The 27,521-nt window shown below is 35.2% G+C and overlaps 1 protein-coding gene across 32 annotated transcripts in view; it reads right to left on the bottom strand.

The window, feature by feature from the left end:
• The window catches only part of ZBTB20 (zinc finger and BTB domain containing 20), a 777,866-nt gene extending 751,498 nt beyond the window's left edge, over positions 1-26,368 (bottom strand). For 29 of the 32 annotated variants that reach the window (XM_058732431.1, XM_058732419.1, XM_058732421.1 and 26 more), the window contains exons 1-2: positions 26,012-26,368; positions 23,855-23,949 (exon numbers count right to left, since the gene is read on the bottom strand). The gene's annotated coding sequence lies outside the window, so the exon portion shown is untranslated. Of the gene's footprint in view, positions 1-23,854; positions 25,946-26,011 lie in introns of those variants that run through there. The other 3 variants (XM_058732439.1, XM_058732434.1, XM_058732412.1) reach the window with 2 other exon arrangements.
• Positions 26,369-27,521: the final 1,153 nt, after the last annotated feature.

Below are 27,521 nucleotides of genomic sequence, written 5' to 3'. Positions count from 1 at the left end.
TTTTCCAACTTTTTAGTTTGACACAAACAGGTGGGGCAAGAATGATTATAAAGCTTCATTGAGATTATAGTTTCTAAAGATGATTTTAGTTTTGAGGAACACAAAGTTTAATTTCATCATCATGTTTACATTCACACAATCACAGACCTACCATATTCCAATAAGCACCTAAACAAAGAACAGTTGGCACTATTTACCAAATTTCAATATCACCAAGACTCAGTTTATTTTGAGAGCTCAGTTTATTTTTATAGTAAAATATTTTCCCATGAAGTCTCTTTGTGTGCTTGAGAATGTTTTCCCATTTTTAGATTTAAATTATTTTAAAATTAGAATATATAGTGACTTTGTCAAATTCAATGGTCTTTTTGTAATCTTAATGAAACTATATATTTCTGGACCCTGGAGGATTCTTCCACACATTTGGAGTTTCACTTCAGTTTCCTGTCTAAATGTTGAAGGCAGAGACTATTAGAAGCTGGCTATGCAGCAAATATAAGTACATCTAAAACATCTTCATTGAAAAGAAAACATGAACGTTATGCTGAACTATTTCAATTTTCATCATGAAACAAAAGACAAAAATTAGCAGGTAGAGATAGGAGATGATGGGGAAAGGGGAATTAAAATGAAATAAGTAGCAAGGCTCAACTGAACTTTTAAAGCAGGTATCTAAATACAGGTGGGTACTTTGGTAGGAAATGTGAGGCAGGCTGGACAATGAGAATATCCACTATCTGAGCCAATAAAGTTACACTGGTTTTGAAAAATATACACATACATACATACATACATACATACATATCAAGATACACATTCTCCTTCTCAAATCTGAACCTCCCAATTGGCTTTAGATTGCAAATGGCAATGAACAGAATTTAGTTCTTTCCTCCATCTTCATTAGCAAAATGTTAACATGTAGCTGTTTCTTGCTTTCCATTCTTTCTTAAATTATAAAATTTTTCTCAATCAAAAAATTCCTTCCTATGTTTCATATAAACTAAGCTGTATCTCTGACAGTCCTACATCTCTCAGGATATCCTTAGTTCTCCACAGATTTTAATTCATTCAATAGTATCACAGCCCCATAATGCCTTTTTTATGCCCTGGTTCTCCAAAAAGTCCAAGCTCAGCCTTCTCCAAAGAACATTTGTTTATAAAGACCATCCACACATTGATCCTATTCTTCATTCTTTCTGACCACACACTCCTACAATTGCTATACATTCTGACTAATATATTTCTACCCCTCAGGTTATATCCCATTTTAAGAACCGCGGCGTCCATCCCCTACTGGCAATCACCTTTCCACTCACATAGCTAGATCACTCTCCAAATACTGCTTACCCCTCTAAAGTCTGCCTTCCTTATATACTAATTTCTAATACCAAACACCCACTCTTGAGGCAAAAATATATCAGCTAAAGGTCAGGGCCTATTAATTTATCTCAAAATTCCAATCATCATGGAAAACATGCACGATTTTCCATAAAGTTCTAACTCTTGCTACTTTCTAAATGATCTGTCTTGGGTAGTTTTGTGTACTGTGCTATCCTACATCTCTCTTTATTGTATCCACTACAGCTCAGTGAAGGTTCTTTCCTCTGCTTTCTTAAATCTACATCCCCCTAAGATATCTGGTCAGCACACAGGAAAAATATTAAAACTCTCATATATCAGCTCTTTGTCACCATCTCTTGATATTTTTGCGAGCACCTATTCTCACTCCATCACACAGAAACTTTTTTCTCCTTAACGTTTGCCTTTCACATAATTTAACAAATAATACCTAGAATAGATTAAACTTGAAGATGTTTTCATATATGAATTATTAATAAAACATGATCATTTACCTATCTGGTTGTATATTTTTATTTTAAAAATCAAAATAGACACAGAATAGGAAACAAAAGAAATAAACATTTTAGAAACATAAAGGATTAAGAATGGAGACAGATTAAACTGTCAAGTGTGTCTTTAATAGAAACAGTAAATAGAATACTTGTTAATCCTCTGACAAATATACCACTGTACAAGCTCTGGACATCTGAGAAGGGAAAAAAGGAAGCGAGTAAGAGAGGTTCCCCCAAAGCTAAGAATGACCTGAGCCCTGAAGCTATGTCATGTATACAATCAACCTACTACTCAAAACCAGTAATTATATATCCAATCCCCCAATTCCAAAGCAATTTTAAATATTTCTTCAAGGTTATGTACTTTATATTTTATGTTCCCTCTCAAGATTGGCTTTGATATCAATTTTTAACTTGATTCTCCTGAATAAAAATATTTGTCTTTGAGGCAGAACTGAGGCTGGTATCTAACTATCACAAAATTAGTTTTGCTGAAAGATAGCCCAGTGACGTTTTCATAGAAAAACATTTCATAGCACCATCTGTACTTACCATCTGAACCCCTACCTAATAAGTAAGCTACCAGTCTAGTTAATCTCTCTCAGTTTTTTTCCTTCATCTATAAAATGGGGATAATAATATTAACTACCTCATAAAGTTGTAAGGAACAAAGGAGTTAAAAAATGTTAAGTAATTAAATATTGTCTGACATTTAGTGATATTAAAGAGCTGAAAATTATAATAATCCCTGAATGGTTGTGATTCCATAGGTTATATAATTTATCTTTAGCTTTATTTTAAAAAACTGCTAAAAGCAATGTAAGTGTACAGTATATGTTTTTTGTTTTGCTAAATTAAAAAATTATGATAACCTGAAATCCTAAAAATAAATAATTAAATTTAGAGTGGTATTCAAATTGAATTAGCTTAAATACTTTAAGATTGGCTTTAAATTTTGTTGTTGTTGTTTTTGGTTTTAAATTTCACTGGCTGGCATCATCAACAAACTGGAAGCCAAAATAGTAGTTACTAGAAGAAGTGTTTTGGATAAACTTGAAGATACTTACAAAAAAAAAAAAAAAATATATATATATAGATATATATATATATATCTATATATATATATATCTCAATAACTAGGTTGTATACACAAAGAATGAAGCAAAGCACATAGTTCCTAATTAAAATTTAGCTGAGGCTGGAAAAGGCTGACATTTAAGGAAATGGTAGAACTAAAAAGATGAATTCTGGGGGCCTCTCCCTATCACACATAAGAACTTATTAGAAAACTCTAATAATTAAGAAAATGTATTGTTGTCATAGGGATAGTCAAATCAACCAAGATCACAAAAAAGGGTCTACAATCAGACCATTGCCTTTATGAACCCTTGCCATATGAGAGGTGGCAGGGCAGATCACTGAGGAAAGATAATAACATACATTAAATATAGCCGGAAAACTGTGTCTCTCTTAAGAAAACAACTTAAAGTTTAATCTTTACATAATATACAAAATCAATGCCAGGATAAGCTGCATTAAAAGATACAAAAAGCATTAACTATAAAAATAATGATGAGTATGGCCGCATAAAAATTAAGATTTTTCTGTTCATTAGGATACACTAAAGGAAGTGAAAAGACAACCTATGAATCAGGAGAAGAAATTAGTATCTAGAATATATAAAGAACTCATGCAAATCAATAAAAAGGCCCACAGAAATTTAAATGAAGAAAATGGGAAAGCCATGAGCAGTTATTTTACAGAAGAGAAACACATATACATGTTCACAACTTCATGGTAAACTAGAAAATGCAAATCAAGACCACCGTGAGATATTTGTTACCTATTCAAGTAGCAAGAATTAATAAATCTGACAAAATATCATTTGTAAAAGAGAATATGGATCAACAGAGATATCTTATACATCATTGGTGAGGGTATAAATGGGTAATACAATTTTGAAAAAATAATCTAAGTCTTTTGTAAAGTTGAGCAATTATATATCCTATGATCCAGCAATTCTAAGCTCAGTATACACCCAAGAGAATGTCTTGCAAACATCACCAAGAAACATACACAAGAATGTTTATAACAGCACTCTTCATATTAGCAAAAAAACAAAAAACAACCCAAATGTCCATTAAGGAGAAATGATAAATGGCATTGTCATAAATATTATATAAAAGCAAAAATTAACCATATGAATTTCAGTTACCTACAAAAACATGGGTGTATAATCTTAATAACTTAATTTTGAGATAAATACAGCATGATATTAATATATTAATGCATATTATTATATCATATTTATTATATTATATTATATTATATTATATTATATTATATTATATATATTATGTATTTACATATTATTTAGTCACAACTTTATACTTTATACAACTTTATACGCGGCACAGCTATATATATTATTTGCGGGAAAAAAACTATGGAAAATAAACACAAAATTCAGAATGGTGGCTACTTTTTTTTTAAGTTTATTTATTTTGAGAGAGAGAGACAGAGAGAGAGGACATAAGTGGAAAAGTGGCAGAGAGAGAGAAAATCTCAAGGAGGCTCCAGCGCTGTGAGTGCAGAGACTGATAGGGGTTCCATCTCACCAAACTGTGAGATCATCTCACAAACTTGAGCTGAAATCAAGAGTTGGGCACTTAACCAACTGGGCTGCCCAGCCTCCAAAGAATGTGGTTACTTCTGTTTGGGGAGAACTGATGTGAATAGGGGAAGAGCATATAGATAAGTGTAAATTATTGTTAAGTTTCTCTTTGGTTGGGTCTTGGATTCACAGATATTTATTTTGATTAAAAATAATGAATGAATGAATGAATGAATAAATGAGTGTAATACAAGAGGATAATAAATGAACAATGACTCTGAACCATATTATAACTAACCAATTCTGTGCACCTTAAGTCCAATTAAAAATGACAACATTTTAGTATTATTTTTCAAATTTTAATATACATATGAATAACTTGAGATATCTTTAAAAATGAAGATGATGATTAATAGGACTGGGATGGAATTTGAGGTTCTGTATTCTAAGCTCTCATATGTGGATGCAGCTAGTTTCACAGACCATAATCTATCAATACTATCCACTGATTTCCAAATAAGAAGTACAATGGGTGCTAAAAAGATTGATACACTCAAGGCAACAATAAATGTAAAGCTTGCCATCTAAGGGTTTAAGCAAGTAAGCATTTTTACTTGGTCAAGATAAAATCCACTTAAAAAAAAAAAAGAAAAAATTTAAATAACCTTGGTTTTAAGATTGAGCATCAGTGACTCAATAAATTCAGAGGCTTGAAAGGATAAACTAAATAAACTGACCTGACCACTGAATGGGATGATAGGCACCATATTTTGGAAAGTTGATTATGCCTTTAAGAAATAATGATTTGGTTTCACCTCATTCCAAAGTGGCACAGAAGATATTGATAAAAGATACTGAGATTCAGAGTTTACTCTGAAGTGAAAGAAACTTCTTTCCTGAGTTTTAAGAAACTGAAGGAATATTAAGAATTAATGAAAGATCACTTTGGTTTCTTTAGGATGAGAATAAACAGATTAACTTAAAGATTTCCTCACTCTTCTCTATCACACCACAACTTACATTTGGGGAATAATCACTGGTGATTAGAAATTTTCTTGGAAGGAAGCAGAAAAACAATTAAAAGATGACTGTAATGGCACATACATCCAAGAATGCATGCAGCATATTCTAACAAGTACTTCTACTGCTTTAGCAACACTAGTATTGCTAAGCAAGAGTAGAGAGACATGTTTAAAAAAGGTATCTATAATTTCTGTTAATTTCATGTTGAATAAAGATAATCAATACATAAACAGAAAGTAGAATATGCCTGATTTTAGAATGACTTCATTAAGTGAAATCCATGGTATCAAAAAGAATCAATTCAGGTAGTTTTTACTAGTGTTTTTACTAGTGTCAGATAAGGTCTATTTAAAGAAATGCAAAGGCAGATTGCTATCTCTTTTAAGATTCTCTTTTAAGATCTACCTTTTCAGCTTCCTAATAACACTGTCTCCATTACTGGAATAGTAAAAAACAGAAGGAAATTAGACCAAGGAAATAGCAAGAATAATTCTAGAAAAAGTGAAAGCTGAATTATTGGGGCAAGAAAATTTTAAAATAAGGATGTATTCTTGGAAAGAGTCAGGTATAATAATATTCGAGTTAAGAAAACACGTTTATACATTCCATTTTCTCCTAACCAAAATCTAGATGGCTTTAATAGTATTCTACAGCACAGATTCTAGAGAATTAAGATTATATTTATGTTTCTATAATAAAAGAATGTAAATGTGTTTTTTGTAGTGTTGTGTCTAATAAATTACAACATAGGTATTTCCTGGTAGTTAGTTGCCTATCCCCCCAAAATTAGCCAATGGCAAATTTGGTGTCTGGCAACTAAAAGATAATAAAGATTTTACTATTTAAAGTATTCATGCTATAGTCACTAGTAATTGTAGCTATAAATTACAAGGAGAGAATCTGTAATGAAATATAACAACAGATTACACAGCTGTGCTTAGCTGTTCAAGGCCATTTATTAAGTCAAAACACAATGCAACATTATCATTATGTCCAGATGTGATGAAGGCCCAGACATCCCACAAAACATTAATATCTCTATATTAGAAGAGGTCATCAGGAGATATACCTGAATAAACAATTTCCCACAATCACCAGAAAAATAAACACAGAAATTCTGGAGACTCATCTTGGACTTTAAGCAATTAAATGTATTCACACCTTCCATGAATCCCACTGTTTTGTCTGTTTGAGGCTTTGAAGCTTTATCAGTAATATGTTCTATTATTGAAATGTCAAGAGGCTTAACATCAAACATACGACCTGAAATAGATATATGTCATATAAATGTATCATATAAATATATGTCTATTAAATGTAAAATATGACTGCCCTCAGATTTTCATTATCATCATTTTTTTGCACAATGCATGGTTTTTCAAAGCACTTAAACATTTATTACTTCCCTTGACAAAAAGATTATGTGAAATAAGTGAGGAAAATATTCTATTCTAAATACTAAGATTCTGAGACACAGAAGTCATTTGCCTAAAAAGCATACATATGCTGACTTGTAGTTTCATTTAAAAATACCCTTAAATGCTTTTATTTCCACATTTGTTACCTTGTTAAAATCATTACTGTACCTAAAATTATGTCAAGTCAGCAGGTATTTAATAAGCAACTTCTATGTGCAAGTCTTCCAATCATGCATAATTGTTGTTATAATTACTTTGTAACATTGACAGGGGTGATATTAAAAACAGTTAACAATTAACAACAGAAGGTACCAACCAAAGAAAATGAACATGTGAACAAACTGAAATATATCACCTACATTTTACCAAAGGATATCAGCTGCACGTCAGTGCTGACATAGACATGACTCAGAGTTTGATTTGATCTTAAAATACCAATCATTTGTAGATAAGCTTATTTGGTCTGAAATGCTAGATTAGCTAAAGATTTGTTAGAATATGTAGAAAATTCTAATAGTATGTGGTACAAAATTAAAGAATTCGCAAATGTAAAAGAAAAAAATATTTCCCAGGTGAGAATCTTTGAAAATATGGAGTCATTACCACCAAAAGTGGTCATACTTATAAATATTTTTATTTAATATCTTCAAACATATATGTTCAAATTTAATTACTTTTATTAAAAAGCATAAGTGGGATGGGATTCTGAACATGCTTTTACTGCAATTTTTCTTTTCCTTCCATTGCTTTACTCTCTATTCTCCCGCTGCATTTCCTCCCATCCAAAGTAATCCATTTTAACAACTTAGTGCGCACCCTTCCATGTTCTTCTCCCTTTGCAAATAACTCTGCTATACAGCAGATATATACATATACATATCTTACATATAAAACACTTTTCTATACCTTGCTCTTCCTGCTCATCAGTGACTCCTGGAAATTCTTCCAGATCACCTGAAACAGCTGTAATTCACATCTTTTAATGACTGCATTATAATCCATGTTGTAAATTTCCATTACCTATTAGCATTACCTTATTAATAGAATTATTTTTTCCTCCAATTTTACCACTATAAGCAAGCTGTAACAACTCTGAAACCAAAAAAATACATATGTCCTTAAACATTGATACTTAACTTCTATGGGATATATCCCCAAGGAGGGCATTGTTAAATCAAATATTATGAATTGCAATTTTTAATAGGTGTTACCAGATTGCATTTCAAAACAGTTAACATACACATTTCTACCAGTAAAAAAATAAGCATCTCCTTCCCTTTATCTCCACTAGCAGTAGTTTTAAACCCACTAGACTAACAAACTTTTTAAATACTAAGACACATTGCCTATTACTTAAATGTGAATTTCCCTAATTTCCTAGTGAAATTGAACATCTTCTCATACGTCAACCAATAGAATTTGCTTTTCTATGAATTGTCTTTTCCTTTTATATTGGGTTGTTTTATAATTTTTTCTTAGCAATATCAAAGAGATCTTGGTTATTAACCTTTCATGTTAACACATATTACAAACATTTTTCCAAAACTGTATTTCCCTAAATGATTTCAATAGTTTGTTTTTTTTTTACTGGTATTGTTAACTCTTAAACTTTCTGTTTGCACTCTTGTTAAAAAGGTTTTATAAGTAGTCTTCTAGGTTTTTTGGCAAGTTTTTTGTTTTGTTTTCATTTAAGCCTTTCATCTTAAATTATTTTTGTATGGGGACACCTGGGTGGCTCAGTCAGTTAGTTGTCCAACTTCAGCTCCAGTATTTTCTCATGGTTCATGAGTTTGAGTCCTGCATCCAGCTCTGCATTGAGAGTGAGGAGCTTGCCTGGGATTCTCTCTTTCCCCTTTTCTCTGACCCTACCCCTCTTTCTCAAAATAAATAAACTTAAAAAAATTATCTTTGTATGATGTGCAAAATGAGAATATACTTTCACTCTTCCACAAAGATAACCTGTTATGATAATCCCACTAATTAAATGATCCATTATTTTCCAACTGAATTGTCATCTGTTTTAGGATTCTCTAACCTGTTCAATGTATCTACTTGTCTATTTCTATGCTATTACCATATTGTTCTGGTTAGCTGGCTTGGTAATATGTTCTAGCATGTATAATGTAAATCCCTCCTCACTGTTCTTGTTTAAATTTTCTTGCTTTTTGTTAACACTTAATCTTCCATGTAATTTTGAAAAAATATTTTTAATTAAAAAACGTCCTCATTGAGAATCTAATTGTAATTGCATTAAATAAATATATTTAATGTATAAACATAAAATATAACTGGAAAAATTAACATTTTGCTATTGTTGTCCCATACAAAAACATAATCTGCCCTTCCTTTAATCAGATATTGTTTGTCTTTAAATAAGATGTTACCCCTTCTTCATACAGATCCTATATCACTTTTAATAATTTTATTAATAAGCATTTTGTAAATTGTGTTTCAATGGGAAATGAAATAATTTTTTCCTACTGGGAGAAAATGTTTCTTAGACACCAATCACTTCCAGAGAAAATCTATTGATTTTCATTCAATTATCTTCCATCTTAACTACCTTTTAGTTTACCTTACTAATTTTTCTAGAGTCTTAAATTAGAGTTCTATAATTTTTTAAGGTCACATATCAGCCAAAAAGACACTGTAAGGTCTTCTGTACAAATGTTAGTGTCATCTATATGATTTGCCTACTATAGCTGCTAAGCCTTCCTCTTTAGTATTAAAGAATTATAATAATGATTACTTATCTCGTTTCTGATGTTAATTGAAATATTTTTAGGATTTAACAATTTTGGATTATATTTTCTGTTGGGTATGAATGAAAATACCTTATTATATTCAAGCTATTCTATTGAAGATGTATGTATTTCTCTTTGTTGATACAATGAACAATGTTGATACATTTCCTGTTGTTGAATCATGCTTGAATTCCTATTTAACAACAACAAAAAAACCTCCTATATCCTGATATATTATTCTTTCAGTCAATTGCTGATATATTTCCTAGCATTTTATACAGAAATTTTGCATTTATTTCATAAGTGGGACTGGACTAATTTATTTCATACAATCTTTATCAGTTAGATTTTAAATAAATTAGGAGAGGCTTCAATATTTGTTAATGACTTAGAATGACTTCAATTACATCCAGTTATTTATTCCTTTAAGTGACCACGTTTGGTCAACTTTCCAATCTCTTCTATGCTAACTACTAGGTATGTTTTCTACTTCTTCTTAGGTCAATTTTATAATTCACATTTGAATAAAGATGTTCCATTTCTCATAGGTTTCAAATTTATTGCCAGCCAGTTGCATTTAGATTTCTTTTAAAATTCTTTCCATCTTCCAGTTTTATCTACTTTCTCATTCCCAATTACTGTCTATATTTGCTCATTCTCTTTTCCATAAACTTTATTATTAAGATAAAAATTATATAACAAACTTCACCATTTTAATCACATTAGTGTATAATTTGATTGCTTTTAGTACATTCACAAGGTTGTATAAACATCACCAACTACCTGGTTCCAGAACATTTCATCGCCACGAAAGGAAATCCTATACCCATTAAGCTGTCCTTGCCCATCTTGTCTTCATCCAGGCCCTGGCAACCACTGATCTACTTTCTGTTGCTAAATATTTGCCTATTCTGAATATTTCACATAAGTGGAATCATGTAATATGTGGCTTCTTATTCTGGATTCTTCCACTTAGCATAATGTTTTCAAAGTTCATCCATGTTTGTAGCATGTATCAATACTTCATTCCTTTTTATGACTGAATAATACTCTATTGTCTGGACACACTACATTTTTATTTATTCATACATTAGTTGATGGACATTTGAGTTGCTTCTACCTTTTGGCTACTATGAATAATGCTTTTATGAACACTTGTTTTATGTGAACACAAGTTTTATGTGAATATATGCTTTCAATTATCTCCCACTTCACAAAATTGCTGGGCTGGTTTTCTTTTTTGCTTTTTCATCTTCATAAGGAGTTTATGTATTTTATTTGTCTTTCCAAAAAGCCAGCTTTTAGATTGATTTTTATTATATTTTGTTTTCCATTTTATAAATTTCAACTTTAAAAAATTAATTCCTCGGGTGCCTGGGTAGCTCAGTTTGTTAAGCATCGGACTCTCGATTTCAGGTCAGGTCATCACCTCACGGTGCGGGATTGAGCCCCACATTGGGTTTTGCACTGACAGCACAGAGCATGCTTGCGATTCTCTCTTACTCTCTTTCTCTCCCCCTCCCCACTCACATGTGTGCACTCACACTCTCTCTCTCAAAAATAAACTTAAAAAAATTTAATTCCCTCTTCTTCTACCTTAAATTATTCTTTATTCTGATTTCTTAAAGTTAGTAAATTGCCCTTTTTTCCTTCTTAACAATGAAGGCATAGAAGGCTATCAACTTTCCTCTGACAATTCCATTAGGTATTCTGCATAGGTTTTTACATAAAATAATCTCCTTTTCATGGTTTTTCAAGTGACTTCCTCTTTACCCAAGAGTTATCTATGAGTATTTAATTTCTAAGTGTTGATAATTTTTGTTACCTTTTAAATTCTACTTACACTAGCTTATAATCAGAAAATGTGCCTGTAAAATCTTTCTAAAATTTAGTTTTCTTTGTACCTAAACAGAGATGTTCAAAAAATTTTTTAAAGAATATCAGATTTTACATATATATTAGATTATTTTTATGAATTACATTCCATTACTCTCAGTCATTATTTGTATGGTTTAACAGAACTGTCTGGACCTTTCCCATAGTTTTTGCTTTATGTACTTATTTGCTACAAATAAACCTGCTGTATATACGGATTTATGCGGTAATTTTCTTCATTAACTCTGCCTTTTATCAGGACAGTATCCCTATCAATGCTGTCACTCTTTTTTTTTTTTTTTTTCTATTTTCATTTTGTTTGCATTGGCCTAATGTCTTTTATGTCCACCATTTTAAAACCTGTCTCTTTAACTCTGTCATAGGTGTTATTCCTGTAATATAATTTGAGTGGTTTATGTTTTTAAACTCAATCTACAGGTCTTTTAATTAGAGAATTTTGGGGGCGCCTGGGTGGCTCAGTCAGTTAAGCGTCCGACTTCAGCTCAGGTCACAATCTCACATTCCGTGAGTTCGAGCCCCGCGTAGGGCTCTGGGCTGATGGCTCAGAGCCTGGAGCCTGCTTCCGGTTCTGTGTCTCCCTCTCTCTCTGCCCCTCCCCCATTCATGCTCTGTCTCTCTCTGTCTCAAAAATAAATATACGTTAAAAAAAAAATTAAAAAAAAAAATAGAGAATTTTGTGCATCTACATTAAACATAATAATTGATGTGTTTGTTTATATCTCTTCCAATTACTTACATTGTCTTATTTTACATTATTGTTTTCTTGTTACCTTTTTAATATTTTTTATTTGATCAAGTAGCTCTGCGTTCTATTTTCTCCTTGCTAGTATGGTAGTTCTACATGGTGCTCTATTGTATTCCTTTCTCTACCTCCCTCTTCTACTCCAATTAACAGACACTTTCCCCCCTACCAAGAGATTCTATCCCCTTTTCCTTTTCTCCTAAATAGATGAGATCTTCAGGATACATTCACTTTCCTCCCTCTTCTCATCCTTCTTTCTTCTCATCTCCACAACTCATTTTCCTCCTCTTTTACATTCTTCCAGCCCATCCCCTCCATCAACTAAGTTTCCATGAGACAGTTTAGTACTTAAAACGTTTCTTTACAGAAATATGATCTTTTTATTTCAAAAGTCTGAAATTGTGTTTTATTACATATTTGCAAGTCATCTATCTTTATCTTTTTTAAAAGTTTTATTTTTCTTATCTTTATTTATTATTTTATTCAGTGTAGTATTTTTCTATGCCCAATGTGGGGGTCAAACTCACAACCCTGAGATCAGGAGCCACATGCACTACTGACTGACCCAGTCAGGAGCCCCAATCTTTATCTCTTAAATGAAATTATAACACACACACAATCATATTAAAATGCTTATTATTCACCACTATATTCCTTTCATCTTCTTCAACTTGAAGTCTTTGTTCCAATTCATTTGTGATTGATTGTAATCTATTCTCAGGCATTTTCTCAGATGGGGTATAGTAATTATATGTTCTGAGTTCTTATCTCTTAATGTATTTCTTTCACCTTGACGAGCAAATGGCAACTTCGGGGATGTTGATTCTTGGACTGTAGTCATTTTCCTTTTGCAGTCTATAGATGTCACTTCACTATCTTCTACCTTGCTAAGTTGCAGATAAGAAGCTGTATGATATTTTGATATTTTTCCCCTTTATAGAAACTTGTTCTATCTATAAGATAGTTCAGTGTATTTTTAGAGTTCGGAACTTTGATCAGGATATGCCTATGTAGGTCTTTTCTTTCAATCGAAACCATAAACACTTTCAATCCACAGACTCTTATCTTTCTTAATCTCAGATTTTCTTCTGTTAATTTCCTCTCTTCCATCTATTCTTAATTTTCCCCTCTAAAATTCCTATTATTCACATTTTGACTTCTAATCTGACCTCAAAGTCTCATCCTTTCTTTCAAGATTTTCATCAGATTTACCTATGTTCTATGTGCTTTGATATAATTTTTGCACTTGGTATCTAAGTTCACTGATTCATGTTTCAACAGTGATCATGCTCTCCGTCATGAGAAATTGTTCAATTGAGATATGTTTTTTATTGTATCTGGAATTCCTTTTGTTCTGTATTTTAATTTCCTTAAATGCTCTTAATTTTTGTTTTTTTTTCAAATTCAGGTTGCACTTATTTTTGCCAATAGCACTAGTTGCCTAGGGTATGTGCTTTGATTTTCCTACCCAATCTTCTATCTCATTCACTACTGGGTCCCCTTAAATGGGCTGTTATTTTCCACAAATAGCTCACTAGAGCTCAGATCTGGTTGTGTAGTATCCTCCATGGAAGAAGCATCACAATTAGTAAAATGCAAAGGTAAACAACCTGTCAGATCCTGCCAAGGCACAAGAGGAAGATTTTTGTTGTCCTATCTCTTTTTAGCCTCAGGGGCAGAGGAAATCCAGCCAGCACATTTAGTAACTTTGGCTTCTTAGTCAGTTGGGGAGACCTGGATACTTAAATGAGAAATACTGATACTTTCCCATAGTGGTTCACACATCTCTGAAGCCCAGGCCCTTCTCAATGTCTGCAGTTTTCCGATAGTTATCTGTGAACTCCAGTTTGTCCAAGTGAAAGTAGAAGTTTCAAAGCAGCATCTCTGCCTGACATGTCATGGCAACTGTATTCAAAACGGCAGTCAGAAATTGGAAGTGGAGGGGAAGACAGTCATACACAGGTCACTTTGTTTTCAGAACCCTTATTAAGTTTTTTCCTTATTATCATTTTATTTAGAGAGAGAGAGAGAGAGAGAGAGAGAGAGAGAGAGAGAAGGCAGGGTAAGGGACAGAGAGAGAATCCCAAGCAGTGTGGAGCCCGATGTGGGGCTTGAACTCATGACAGTGAGATCATGACCTGAGCCAAAGTAGGGTGCTTAACCGACTGAGCCACCCAGGTACACCCAAAATCGTTGATTTTAAAAATGTTATAGGAGGGAGGTATATGGGTCTGAGATGTGTCTGGGACCTCATTATAATGATTCCCAAGAATCAACACTTCCCTCAGAAAGCATATTCCTAAATATATAAAAATGACAATGTGTTCTCTTTATGCTTTGGGATACAGATCCCAAAATATACTACAGCTATTAATCACTTGAAGTAAGCTTTAATGCAATCCCAGTTTTAATTATTTCAGGACATAATTACCTTTTTTTTTTTAGAAATAACTTCAAATCAATGTGCTGTAGTTGGTAGAAAGACAAATTATGACTTTGCCCAATCACATAAGTCTCCCAAAGTCCAACAGCAAGTCTTATAAATATGAAAAAGCAGGGCACCTGGGTGGCAGGGTTGGTTAAGCATCCGACTTGAGCTCAGGTTATGATCTCACCACTCATGAGTTCGAGTTCCATGTTGGGCTCTGTGCTTACAGCTCAGAGCCTGGAGCCTGCTTCAGAGTCTGTCTCCCTCTCTCTGCCCCTCCCCTGCTTATGCACTTGTTGTCTCTCTCAAAAATAAATAAACATTAATAAAATACAAAAAACCATTGTCAGTATTATATAGGAATTAAATATGCATCCTGAACAGTGGTTTACATGACATTACCCTCCATATTGTTCATAGCCCAATAACCCTTTTTGCTTTCTCGAAAAGCTAATGATATCACCTAACATTAAAATGTTTCTCTGGACTAGACTTCTAAGCAACTTAGATAATATGCTAAAACTCTTGTTTTTTAATTGTATGAACTTTTATGAACTTTTTTTTTTAAGAATTAGGAAGCTCATATAAAATGTTCAAAATCTCAATTGCAATCTAGTAAGAGCAAAAAATACTGTGGGTTATTTGTCCTACTATCCTGATAGGAATCATATAGGATATGAAATTTGGGTTTCATCCTTGAATCACTAGGTAATGTAATTCTGTGTACTCTATTCAACACAATATCCTGAATTGATTGTAGATTTGCTTTACCATTGATGGGTGATATCTGATATATTTCTTTTCTGAATCACAGTACATATAATTTTATATTGAAACTTCTGCCATGACAGAATTTCATTAAGTATCGAAAAGAATAAAAGATCATGAGCATGTGTAAAATGTTTGGGTCTTAGAAAAGTACAGAGAAGGCCTATAATAGGTAACAACAACTGTAACAAAGCTAAATTTGAACCAGTCAACAGAAAATAAAGGAATGGATAGACTGGTAAGGAAGAATCCAAGTAATCTTCCTAGGACAGCTACAAAAGAGCCTGATCAACAATGAATTCCTCCAAGTGTGCCAGGTAATATCTTCGACACTAGGACTTTAAAGATTAATAAAACATGGTACTTGCCCTTAAAGAAGTGCAGTTCAGTGTAGTATAATTCTAAATGCTACCTTTCTTGAGTGATGAATGTCAAAGAATTTGAGTTATGAGTTAAACTGCATCTAAAACATGAAACTGAAATTTACTTTATACTGGATGTACCCATTTTTGCATAATAAAACTCATAATTACACAAATAATAGAAACAGAGGTATTATGCATAACATGAAATTACAGAAAAGCAACAATCATTTATTTTTGGCTTTTATACACTTTGTGAATTTACTTTATAACAAATATTGAGAACATAATGTAGAATATCTGAATCAGAAGTGCCTGGAATCCTGCTCACATTTTTCCATACTGTTTTTCAGCTCAAGTCACCCATTTCAGTATAGTATTGCCTTGTTCTCAACCCTTTACTAGAATGAGGGCTTTACTGAGAGCATGAGTTTCTCTAAGGGTCAGATAGATATATAAAGGAAGGTTAGATGCAAACAATATAGCTGTTAAAAAGACTGAGTACCAAAAGATGCCAATCCTGAATACTCATTTACCTTTCTACCTTCACAGAATATTTTTCTTAGTGATGTATTCATTTAAAACATACAAAATGAATATTGTACTGTATTTCCTAGTACACTAAATTAAGAGTCTGAAGAAAAGATCAGAGATATTGTCCTAAGGAACAGTGAAGGCATAGAAGTAGTGGTATAGTACTCTCACTATTCTTTGACCCCATTCAGATGATCCGACTCATATAATATGGCTTAACAATGAATATTAGCTCTTGAAAACTTTTGAAGTCTCTAGTACCTTGTAGACAAAAGTATGAGTATGTATGTATACATGGCATATATAGCTGTTTGTAATTGGTTTGATGTCTTTAAAATTATTTGAATAACAAAACCTCACTTGGCAAGTTTCTATAATTCCCCTTTCCTTAACTCATGCTGACTAACCTAAATATAATCCAAACTCATATATGCTGACTTTGCCTGGGCTGATCATTTGAGCCTATTACTCTGACAGAAATGCATTTATCCTATCAAATAGAATTAAACGTTTCTTTCAATATAGTGACAAATTAAGGAAAAGCTACAGTTACATAAGAGAAGTCTAGACTCTATTCTACCTTAAGCCCTGTGGAGCCTGATTTAAAACTCCTGTGGAAAGGAGGAGATCAAAAGCTAAGTTACATAATGAAATAAAATAAAAGTATAACTTACTTCATCATTTAAATCCTTAGAAAAGCTAACAGGTGTTTTCTTGTATTTGAAAACTGGACAGCAGACAGCAACTTATAAATGCCCCTAAAAACAGTGATTTATGAATTGAGTGGCACATAGTAGATAATAAATAACAGCTATTCTCAGGTTTACCACATAGGTTTCTGTGCTAAACTGCATCTCTCTGTAATGCATCTAAACTTAGTGCCTAATTCTAAGTTATTATTGATGAGCATGTTTTTGTGTGTGTGTGCCAAAACCATAGCAATCTTTCTATCCCAAACACTGGGTGGCCCCTATTTAAGCCAGCTGTTCATTTCTGACACAAATGTAAGGGAACAAACAATAAATTTAAGGGCCTTCCAAAGCCCTAGAATCTGTCCCAGTTTTATATATATTGTTTCTATTCTGCTTCATCCTTTTTTTTTCCCCTGTATGATCCCTAGTTCTTGGTTACTCAATATCTGCTTAGATTTAGTTCTCCTTTTTGACCTCTACCTTCCCAGGATCCTCAGTATCTAATGCTTCCTTTGACCTGCTCCTACTTAGGATTTTTTCGGCCTTCTTTAACATGTTACCCACATCCACAGTTGTCCACTGAACCAAATCAGGCAGCAGCTACCCAGTCCATCCACTGTGAAACCTTTAGACAAATTCCCTCTCAGCATTTGTAATTCTAGACTGTAGAGTTACATTTTAAAAACAGACTCTACCATAGCAACCATTCCTCCCACTTACAGCTCTTTCACCTTGTGCCCTTCTCTGAGGCCTTCTCCAAATCCACTATGCCTTTCTTGAAATAAAATTATCAGTACTAATCTGGGCAAGCACTGAGTGAAAATGATCCCAGAATAGAGGCATGTGGGGTGGTGTTTTAGAATTTAGGTGCTCTAGAGTTGGACTTGAGTTTGAACTCCCAGCAGTGTGACTTTGAACAAGTTACTAAACTTTTATGAGCCTCAGCTTGCTTATCTTTAAAAATGCCATAATAAAAATACATGTCTCATAGGATTATGAAATTAATGGAGAAAATGCAGATATAACCAATGCCTGGTGCAGAGTATGCTCTCAATAAATGTTGGCTACTGTTGTTGTTATTGTTATTATTGGTTTATTTTCAGATTTATTTTCACTATGCTTTCCACCAGTAATTTTCCTAGTCTTTTTGGCACAATGCCTTTGGAATAGTCTTTTTGGCTAGTCTTTTTTTCCTAGTCTTTTTGGCACAATGCCTTTGGAATAGAGTTTACATTGAGGCACCTAGGTGCCTCAGTCAGTTAAAGGTCTGATGCCTGATTTCAGTTCAGGTCTTGATCTCATGGTTGTGAGTTCAAGCCCTGCATTGGGCTCCATGCCCACTTAAAAAAAAAAAAAAAGAAGAAAGTTTACATTAATTCTTCAGTATGTGTACTGGGTTTCGGTTAACTAATCGTCTAAAATCAGTTTCCCTTCTAAATATCCCTTAGAATATTTTTCCCTTATTTGCACGCATTAAAGCAATCATAACACCTTTTGTGTCCTATGTTGGATCTAACTGTTTTCTTGACATTTCTCCCTATTGGTAGGCCCGAATAGCTGGGTATTACCTACTACATTGGACAGTGTGCATATTTGGCCTAGGAGGAGATGTATAAAATGTTTATAATCAATACCAGAACATCTACAGCTATGGGTGGGTGTAGGGAAGAGGGAGGATTCAGGGATTGTATAGCTTTTTCCACACTGCTGTTTCCATTTGTGAATAGGTAAGGACGTGATGTTTTTGAGCCTCTCGCTATCATTCATACCAGCAAAAGAAATGTGAGTCAATTAAAAAGAAACTGAGAGTGAAATTTTAAGTGAAAACTTCAAGGTTACCCCTAAATAAATACCTACAAGTAGGCATACAAGAATTGTGTATAGCTGTTTGTTTCTATATATGACAGAACATTATTTGCAAAGCCTTCTCTTAACACAGATTCTTTCCGCTTTTCTTCACCAAATAAGAGTTCATTTCTTTGTCTTCCTTGCATCCTTTCTATGTAAATCTATCAATGGATAAGTATAACGAAGGATCAAAAATCAAATGCAATAGTTAATAATTATATGGAGATGGCCCGATTACCCAGAGTATATTTATTTTTTGCTTACAGAAGCACAAAAACCAAGTTTACCTTTTTTCTTTGAAGAAATATATTTATTTTTCTATATATTTTATAGAATTAGAAAATGACTCTGAGTTACTTCATGCTGTCATTACCTGCTTTCTCCAGTTAAGCAACTTTATGTGGAATAAAATGCAAGAAATTCTGTTAGCAACATATCTTCATAAGCGAAAGTGAGTTGGTGAAATTTATGTAAAAATAGTAAGCTTATCATAGTTACTAACTACAAAAGATTGTTAAGTACTTAATTTTTATATGTATGTATACTTTTATAGACATGCTATATTTGCAAGCAAGTATCACTAAAATGAAACTTGTATCAAGGACTAAAAGTAAAAAGCAAAGTCAAATATTTTACATAGGCTTTTTCCCAGTGCCCTACATATCACTTCCAGTCATGTTACCTAAAGCTAAAACAGGGACCCAAGTGTCAAAAGAAACATACTCATATTATGAGAGCTGAAAGAGACCCTGAAGATGAAAAGCTAAGGCAGAGATTCAGATTATGTGACATGCCCAAGAGGGTACAACTGGTGGCACCACTAGACCCAGAACAACCTCTCCTAATTCTACATCTGAGATTTCTGACAACGTGCAATGAAAAAGTTAAATCTAATGCATGAGAAATTGATTAAAAAATTAGATGTCCCCTCAAGTTGAAAACCTTTGGATTTCATAACCTCTACTTACATGATTTTGTATTAATAGGAAAATAAATTTTAAACAACATAAAATTGTAAAAACTGACTAAAAGAAATGAAAACTACAAAGAAAATTTATACTTTTCCTTAAATCAGAACCATGGAAACAGGTGTTTTTTTTAAGTCTAAAAAAAGCCAGAGATTTATTTATTGTGTATGCATGTGTGGTAGTAGTGGGTTTGGTTTGTCTTGTATTGTTTTATTTTGTTTTGTAAATTGTTAGAGGATCTTCCAGTTTCCTGTGCAATGGTAATCTGTGTTCCAAAAACGGGGGTACATATAAAATTAATTTCTGATAATTCATAAAATACTTAACCATGAACAACTAAGTCTCTAGAAATTTTAATGACAGAAAGAAAAAAGTACCAAGAATTTCAAGATGAAAAATCTCTACGTTTTTAATGTTGTGCAAATTGGAAATAAAGAACATCTTTTAAAAAGTCAAAAATAATTGAAAAAGAGATTAAATCAGTAAACCAATTGTGTATATTTTTCCTGAAGTGCATATTCATGAGCTGACAGTAGAAAGAGGCTTGCTGCCTTGTTTGACTATAGTTCTGTTTACCTCATACTGTCAAGAATGGATTTTGACACTCACAGTATTAATATTGCTATTTTTATTGATATAATTAGCACTGCTATAAATAATTCCTCAGTCTGCTATATCTAAGTATATCATTACAATCAGCAATATTAGAGCTTCTTTTTCTTATATAATGCTTTGGAAATAGACTGCTAGCCCAAAGAACCACAGTGACCTCATGATGTGGAAGTTACTAAAAAAACACTGCCCTGTCAATAGAGACTACTGTTTTGTGTATAACTTCACTAAACAAACTAGTTTATATTTGTTTGAAACTAAAGTTTCTCACCAATCTGCTGTTTCAATTTCACATCACACCATATTGTACCTAAAACAGGCAATCTGGATTCCTGTTGCTACTCCCCGCCCCCCCCAACCCCACCCCCAAACAGCGCAGGAACAGTTTGAAATACAAGGCTTGCATATATAAAGCAAAAGAAACTAAAACACCCAAAATTCAGAATGGGTGGGTGAAAATACGTGTGCTTGAAGTCATTTGTATAACTGCTAGTGGGTGGCCCACTTGTGAGTTTTTGATCATCACATGAAAGCAAAATCAAAACATATTTTATCATGCCTCTGGATCACATCAGCTGCGATGATAACCTTATCTAGACCTTGAATAGTTTGTTCATAAAACAAAGTGGGGTGACCAACTCAGTGCATATTCAACACAGAGAATGAAGGCCAAAACAAAATGACAATACAATTCAAAACAAGTTTGTAGAAATTTTAGGCTAGTATATTAAACCTTTCTTTGTCTCTATCACTTGACAGATGGTTAGCCTTCACACAGCCTAGTATCTCTGGCAAAGAAATGACTGTATCTAGCCAATAACACCCCAAATTTTTATTTAAAATGCAGTGTACACATACTTACACTTACCTTAAAAATATGAATATTAATAGATTAGTCATTTTATTCTATTTCTTGTTTTATCACTATAAAAACTTGTCAGATATCAAGATTTGCCTTTTGCCCTATGAATACCTCTTTCAAACTCAACTTTCTTATGTGGATCCAGGGTTCTAAGAACTCTTCACTTTCGATTTTGTTCATTTAGGGGCTACTGGCTAATTATGCTTTAAAAAAAACAAAAAACTTCCAGTAACTTTTAATCCGAAATTATTACAAAAGTTACAACGATTTAATTAGCTTATGTTTCTATGTAGCTTGGAGCAAAGTTTTGGTAGTAACAATGAGTTAAACAAAATCACCTGGGAACATGTCAAGGACCACAAGGCAGGACTGGAATTATTTATCCAATACTGAAATATGTCTTTATTCAAAAACTGCTCATATAAAAATGTATACTCACACACACATAAACACACACTAACCAACCATTAGAATTAGCAAACACTCTTAGTTTTTAACATTCTATCAACCATTCTTCCCCTTTCTCTTTAAAAAAAGATTTCATCTAAGACAATATATTCCATTAGCAATATTCTCTGCTCTTCTTCCTAAATCTTCCTATTTATAGCTTTCCAATGCTGGCAGGTCAGTATACAAATAGCCAGAGGCAACCTCAACGTTTTCTAAAGTGCATTAATATGTACCCTTTCTGGAAGAGGTGATTATGCTACAAATTAGCATAAATAGAGATCTAATGTAGGTATAGAAATTCAAGCCCTTCACAGCAGGGGATAGGAGGGCTGGCAGTGGGAGGATTGTGTGTAAAAAAAAAAAAAAAAAAAAAAAGTTATCCTACTTACCAACTGAACACTGATTTGGCTAACAAAACAAGACTCACTGTGGCAGAGAAAAATAGCGAAAATCAGAACTTGTTATTTGAGAACTATGAACTAAGTTTTGGAAAGGTGAGACACCCACCACTTAAAGCAACAAACTCAACGTTAAATCATATACTCTGTTAACTGAGCACCAAGTTTCCTTCTGTTAGAAACCTAGGATTTTTACACCTACAGACTAAATGATTAAAGTAATGCTAAAATCTTCTGTAATGTTCCTCTTGCATTACAAATGGTCTATTAAATCAGAGAAGTGCCAATCAAATGCCTTTGTAGTTTGAAAGAAAGGTTTAAATAACAAAGCATTTTTTGCAGGCCTCTCTCTTTTTCTCTCTTTAATGTCACCTATAAATTAATTACAACAAATTTCCATCTTCTCTTCATAAAACCACAACTGAAAAAGATTTAGGCACTTAATTTTTCAGACATACTCCTAAAACAAATTCTTACTAAAAAATTAAGATATTCTAGCTTATGTTTTACCACAGTTTTCTAACAAGACAAAAAGCTCCATCGGAATTTTACAGTAAATTCCAAGACACAGATTTTTTTTTAAATATAAAGTAACATTTTATTTATTTCAAAGGCATGCTTAAAATTATGAAAAAAAAGAAGACCCCTATCTGTTAAAAAGGCCTACTAAAATGTATGGAGAAAGTTTCATGACAATAACGAAGGGTACAAATAAAGTTAGCTCTTCCTTTCTTGCCATTGGCAATTAGTAAACAGCTCCATGTCCCTCCAACTTCCGTACATTCTTTCAAATTGTACTCTCCAAAATGAGAAAACAGCTAGGTTTTAAAATTTCATACAAAAATCTCTTCTCCTAGCAATCTTAAGTACGCAAGGATATGTGACATTAGAATGCAAACTCCACAAAGGCAGGTTATTCTGTCTTGTTCACTGTTACATCTCAAGTGTCTAGAACAATTTTGTGAATGTAAACATCCATTTCAGAAAAGCATGATTATTTCAAAGAACAAAGCAGAGCTCATCAATCTCCACTTCTATATTCCAAATGTTTTAAAGAAGTCTTTGTCACTCATTCTAAAATATTTGAAATAATTTGTAATTCACTTATAAATTTTAGATCTTTTGGGGTAACTTAGTTGTATCTAAACTGACCTAATTATTCAGTCAAGTCCAATTTGGTAAGAAAGCCTTCTTTAGACTCTCGCTACTGAGATAAAAATAATTCATTTAACCTGGCTTTTTCCCTAGATTTTATTCCTATGCCAAGTAGTCAAATTCATATTAATTTGACAGCAAAATTAGTTGGGTATTTGTGGGTCACAAAAACTTTCTGAACAAACTACATAGTAAACTGCCATCTCATCTAGTAGTTCTAAACACACACACCCAAAATTGTAACTCTCACTAGCCACACAGACATAGAAGTTTCTTCTTTCCTCTAAACTCATGTTGTCTTTCAGTAGGCAGTGAGTGTACACATGAACTATATCTGATTTTCTTGGTGTAGTAGTAAGCTTAAAATACTGGCATCTTAATTGAGCTAGACAGATAAGCATAAAGACTTCTTCCCAAAAATGAATAAAATTTAACAATTTTTTAATCTTAAACTTTTTTCTTTAGTCTGTTAAAATTGGGACCTCACCATGAAAGGGCGTATTGCTTTGGAGGCTGGTAGACAGTTAACTTGTCACCTGATCTTCATATGCAAAAGGCCTGTATTCCACTGGTCTGTGAGATCTGAAATCACAAAACCAAAAATACCCAACTGCTGGACTCACTGAGCAGCTAATATATTTCTAGAAAATTCACTTTTCTTCTTCCTCTCACCTGTTTCCTTGAGCACCATAGATTCTTAAGCCTAAAGCCCTCCAAAATTGAACTCAATGGAAATCACAACCACAATCTTAAGAATTAAACCTTGAGCACTGAACAAAGAGTAACATCAGCAATTCTTCAAGGGCAATTCCAAAAGCTTTTTTGAGAGAAGCCCATTCCCAAGAGGGCACAGTGATATTACCATGCACAATTTGTACACCAACTTTGATACATTCTGATTAAGAATGAGAAGAGTGAACAAAGGCATGTAAAATCAATGTAAATTGTCTTTTTTGTTTTTGTTGTTGTTGTTGTTGTTTTCCTAGAAATCTAGAAGTAACTAGTTGTAAAGCTGAAATGCAGAAAGTAGCCAAATCTGGCCTGGTCAAACTTACGTGAGGGACAGAGGAGAGTATATCTGAACTATTCCCATGTGATAGCAAATGGTATTTGAGATTATGAGCAACAGGTAACAAAGTAAACCATTTATGAACTGAATTTGCTAATACAAATGCTTATCATTTAAATTTAGTCTTTACAGCTAAAGAATTTATTTACAAAATGGTCGCTACAATTTGTTTTCAAACTTTCACTAGCAACAAGTTAAGGATAGCTAACTTTGGAATAGAACTCGCTTGAAAACATGGGGAACGAGTGGCCTCTGTTAATTCTATTAGCTGAAACTTATACACGACCACGCAGTGAAAAACTCTCCACTTTAGCATCATCTTGGCATACTTGTTAGCATCATTTACCATACTTTACCATTAATGGTTAAGTGGTGAAGACAATCTCCACAGGTCTAGAAAGTTTACGTGTGCCAGTGCTGATTCTGAGGACATTATTTAGCCCACAGACTTCCAAATTACTTCCTATTTCTTCCAGATTTTTATTTGAGAACTGTCATCCTGCCACTGACCCCATTCAACTGAGTTCAGTGTTAAGAGATCAGCGGATTACCGTGCTAGGTAGTGTAGCTGTACGCCATATTGTGTTTTTCGCTAATGTTTATAGTTTATGTGTGTGCCTAGCATATGTTTGTGCAAGTGTGTTTATCAATAGAACTTTTAGAAAATCCCTGCCTCCTGCCTCTTCAGCATCCTTAAAAAGGGTAACAGCTGCGGAGAGGGGGGTGGGTGGCGGGGGGCGTGAGGTGGGTGGTGGAAGAGGACCAGAAGCCACACAGTAATGCATTTAACAACGTAGGAGAGTGCATTTCTTTTCAACTTTCAAAAAGCTTCCAACCGTTCTATCTCAACTATCGAAAAGCGTAAACATTGTTTAATGTTTCCAAAGGGGCCCAAAGGACAGAAAGAAGGAAAGGCGTATCTTCCCTTCCCAAGCCCCCTCCTCTATAGTCGTAGCAGCGAAGCAGGCGGGGGGCCGGTAGCTTTGGTGTCTGGAGGGGCGTCCAGCGGCTCTGGGGCCAGGACACCTCCCGCCCCCCCCAGTTCTCTGAAGACGCTCCAGAGACCGCGAGAGCCACGGTAAGCGAGGGGAGGGCGAGGAGGGAGGGGGCGGAAGACAAGCCGGCGCCTCTAGCAGCTCCTGAGCCCCGGCTAGTCCCCCTCAGCTCTTCTTCTTGGAAGCGGCAACTCCAGGCGCAGGGAGTAGAGAAAAGAAGGCAAAAGACACGTTTCCAGCTGCGGGACTGCCCGCCCGCCCGCTCCTGGGACCCGGGACCCTCCCGCGCTCCCTCCCTTCCCGCTGGGTCGCGCGAGGCCGCAGCCACCGCCCCGCGCGAGGAGGGGCGCCCGGGGGGGAGGGGGCGCAGGCGGGGCGGGGCGCGGGGGCGCGCGCCCTCGGCCGGCCGACGGCCCGCGGGCTTGTCTCTCTAACTCGCTCCCCCAACCCCACCCCAGTCCCTTCCTTTCCCGTCCCGTCGCCCCCCACTCCAAGTGTCTCGCGGACGCCTCGTCCCCCTCGCACGCACACTCCCCCCCCTCCAGCCCGCCCCACAACAAATTAGAGTTTTGGGGGTTACCTCCTCACGCTCTTTAATCTTCTTTCCTCAACTCCTAAACTTCCCCCCGCCCCTACTTCTTCGGCAGAAGGCCCACATTGGGTACCTCACGCCGCGAACCCTCTATCTTTTTCCGCTATTGGATTGTTCTTATGCCACTCTTAGCTTCAGTGAGCCAATCAGAATGGGGCGCCCCTCGTGAGGTTGCCGCCCATAAACAAAATGCACTCTTCCTCCTCCTCTCCCCTGTCCCCGCCTTCATATGCTTCTTCCCTCATCTCTACCACCTTCGATTGGGCTAGAAGAGGCCCAATCCGCTATCGCAAACATCCATTGGGGCACGGAAACTTCGCTCAGAGAATCCTTAATAGGCGATTGGTCGACATTCTTCCCACTCCCCCTACCTCTACCGCACCTTCGCCCACTCTGGAGAGGTCAGTCGTATCTCGTTGTTCAGTGATCCGAGAGGTGGAAAACTATTGGTTCAGAGAGCCCGTCAGACCGGATTGGAGTGAGCCATGATTGGTCAGCACCGACACGATCAGGTTTGGTTGTCTGCTCCTCCGCTCCTCCTCCCCTTTTCCTCCACCTCCGCCCCCTCCCCCCCCACTGCTTTTACTTTCTACGCATTTCTATTTCCTCCTTTATTTATTTATTTGTGATAAACTTAAATGACCCGGCGACGGAGGCGGGACTCGCGGCGAGGCGGAGGATGACGAGGGACGGCCCGGGGCCAATTGCCGCGGGGGCTGCAGGGTGAGGGGCAGCTTCGGTGGCCAGTGAGAGGCAGGTGTCTGGAACGCGCTAGGCCTGTGGAGCCGGGATGCCCCAGCGGAGGCGGCGGTTACCCGCTGTCTGGCGCGGCGAGCTGGCGGGGAGGGGTAGCCGCGGAGGGGAGGAGGGGGTGTCGCTGTCGCAGACAGCTGAGGCAGCAGGATGGAAGCTGGAGCTAGGGCCGTGGGAGGAAAGCTGGAGGGAGGGTCTGGCGAGGAGGCGGCTCGCAAGGCCACACTGGGTCACGCTTGATTCCTGAGGGGTAGGCTGCAGGTTGCCAAGCCAGGAGGTCAGCAGAGGCCACTGAAGCAATGCCAGGGCGCAAAGAGAAAATTTGTCCGTTCAGGAGGTTTAGAAAAATACTATGTAAAACAGTTCGTAGTAAGCCGCCCTTAATAAAAATGAGGATATTATCCTAACGGGAAAAGCAGATTATGTTTCTTATTACTAAACGCCTGAAGTACCAACGACCCAACCGGAGCCCACAAAATTCAATATCCTGAGGGCTAGAAGGAACAAATAAAGCAACATGGAAAATTAAATGCGGTTCAGATGCTTCAATAAAACCTTCATCCTCATCCATTTGTCACTCAACATAGCATTCCCCAGGGCCAAATTCTTACCAAGTTTTGGTCCAGTACTCAGGGATTGGGAGAAAAAAAAAAAAAAAAAAATGAGGCTCAAGGCCAGCAAGATGTTCAGGAAGGATTCCTAAAAAGGGGTAAGATAGAAAAAAGTGTATATATTCCCTTTCACT

Source organism: Neofelis nebulosa, chromosome 5, assembly GCF_028018385.1.
Source record: "Neofelis nebulosa isolate mNeoNeb1 chromosome 5, mNeoNeb1.pri, whole genome shotgun sequence".
In the NCBI taxonomy this organism is placed as follows: Eukaryota; Metazoa; Chordata; class Mammalia; order Carnivora; family Felidae; genus Neofelis; species Neofelis nebulosa.
The sequence above is the reverse complement of the archived record's forward strand: the minus strand, read 5'-3'. Positions and strand labels throughout refer to the sequence as shown.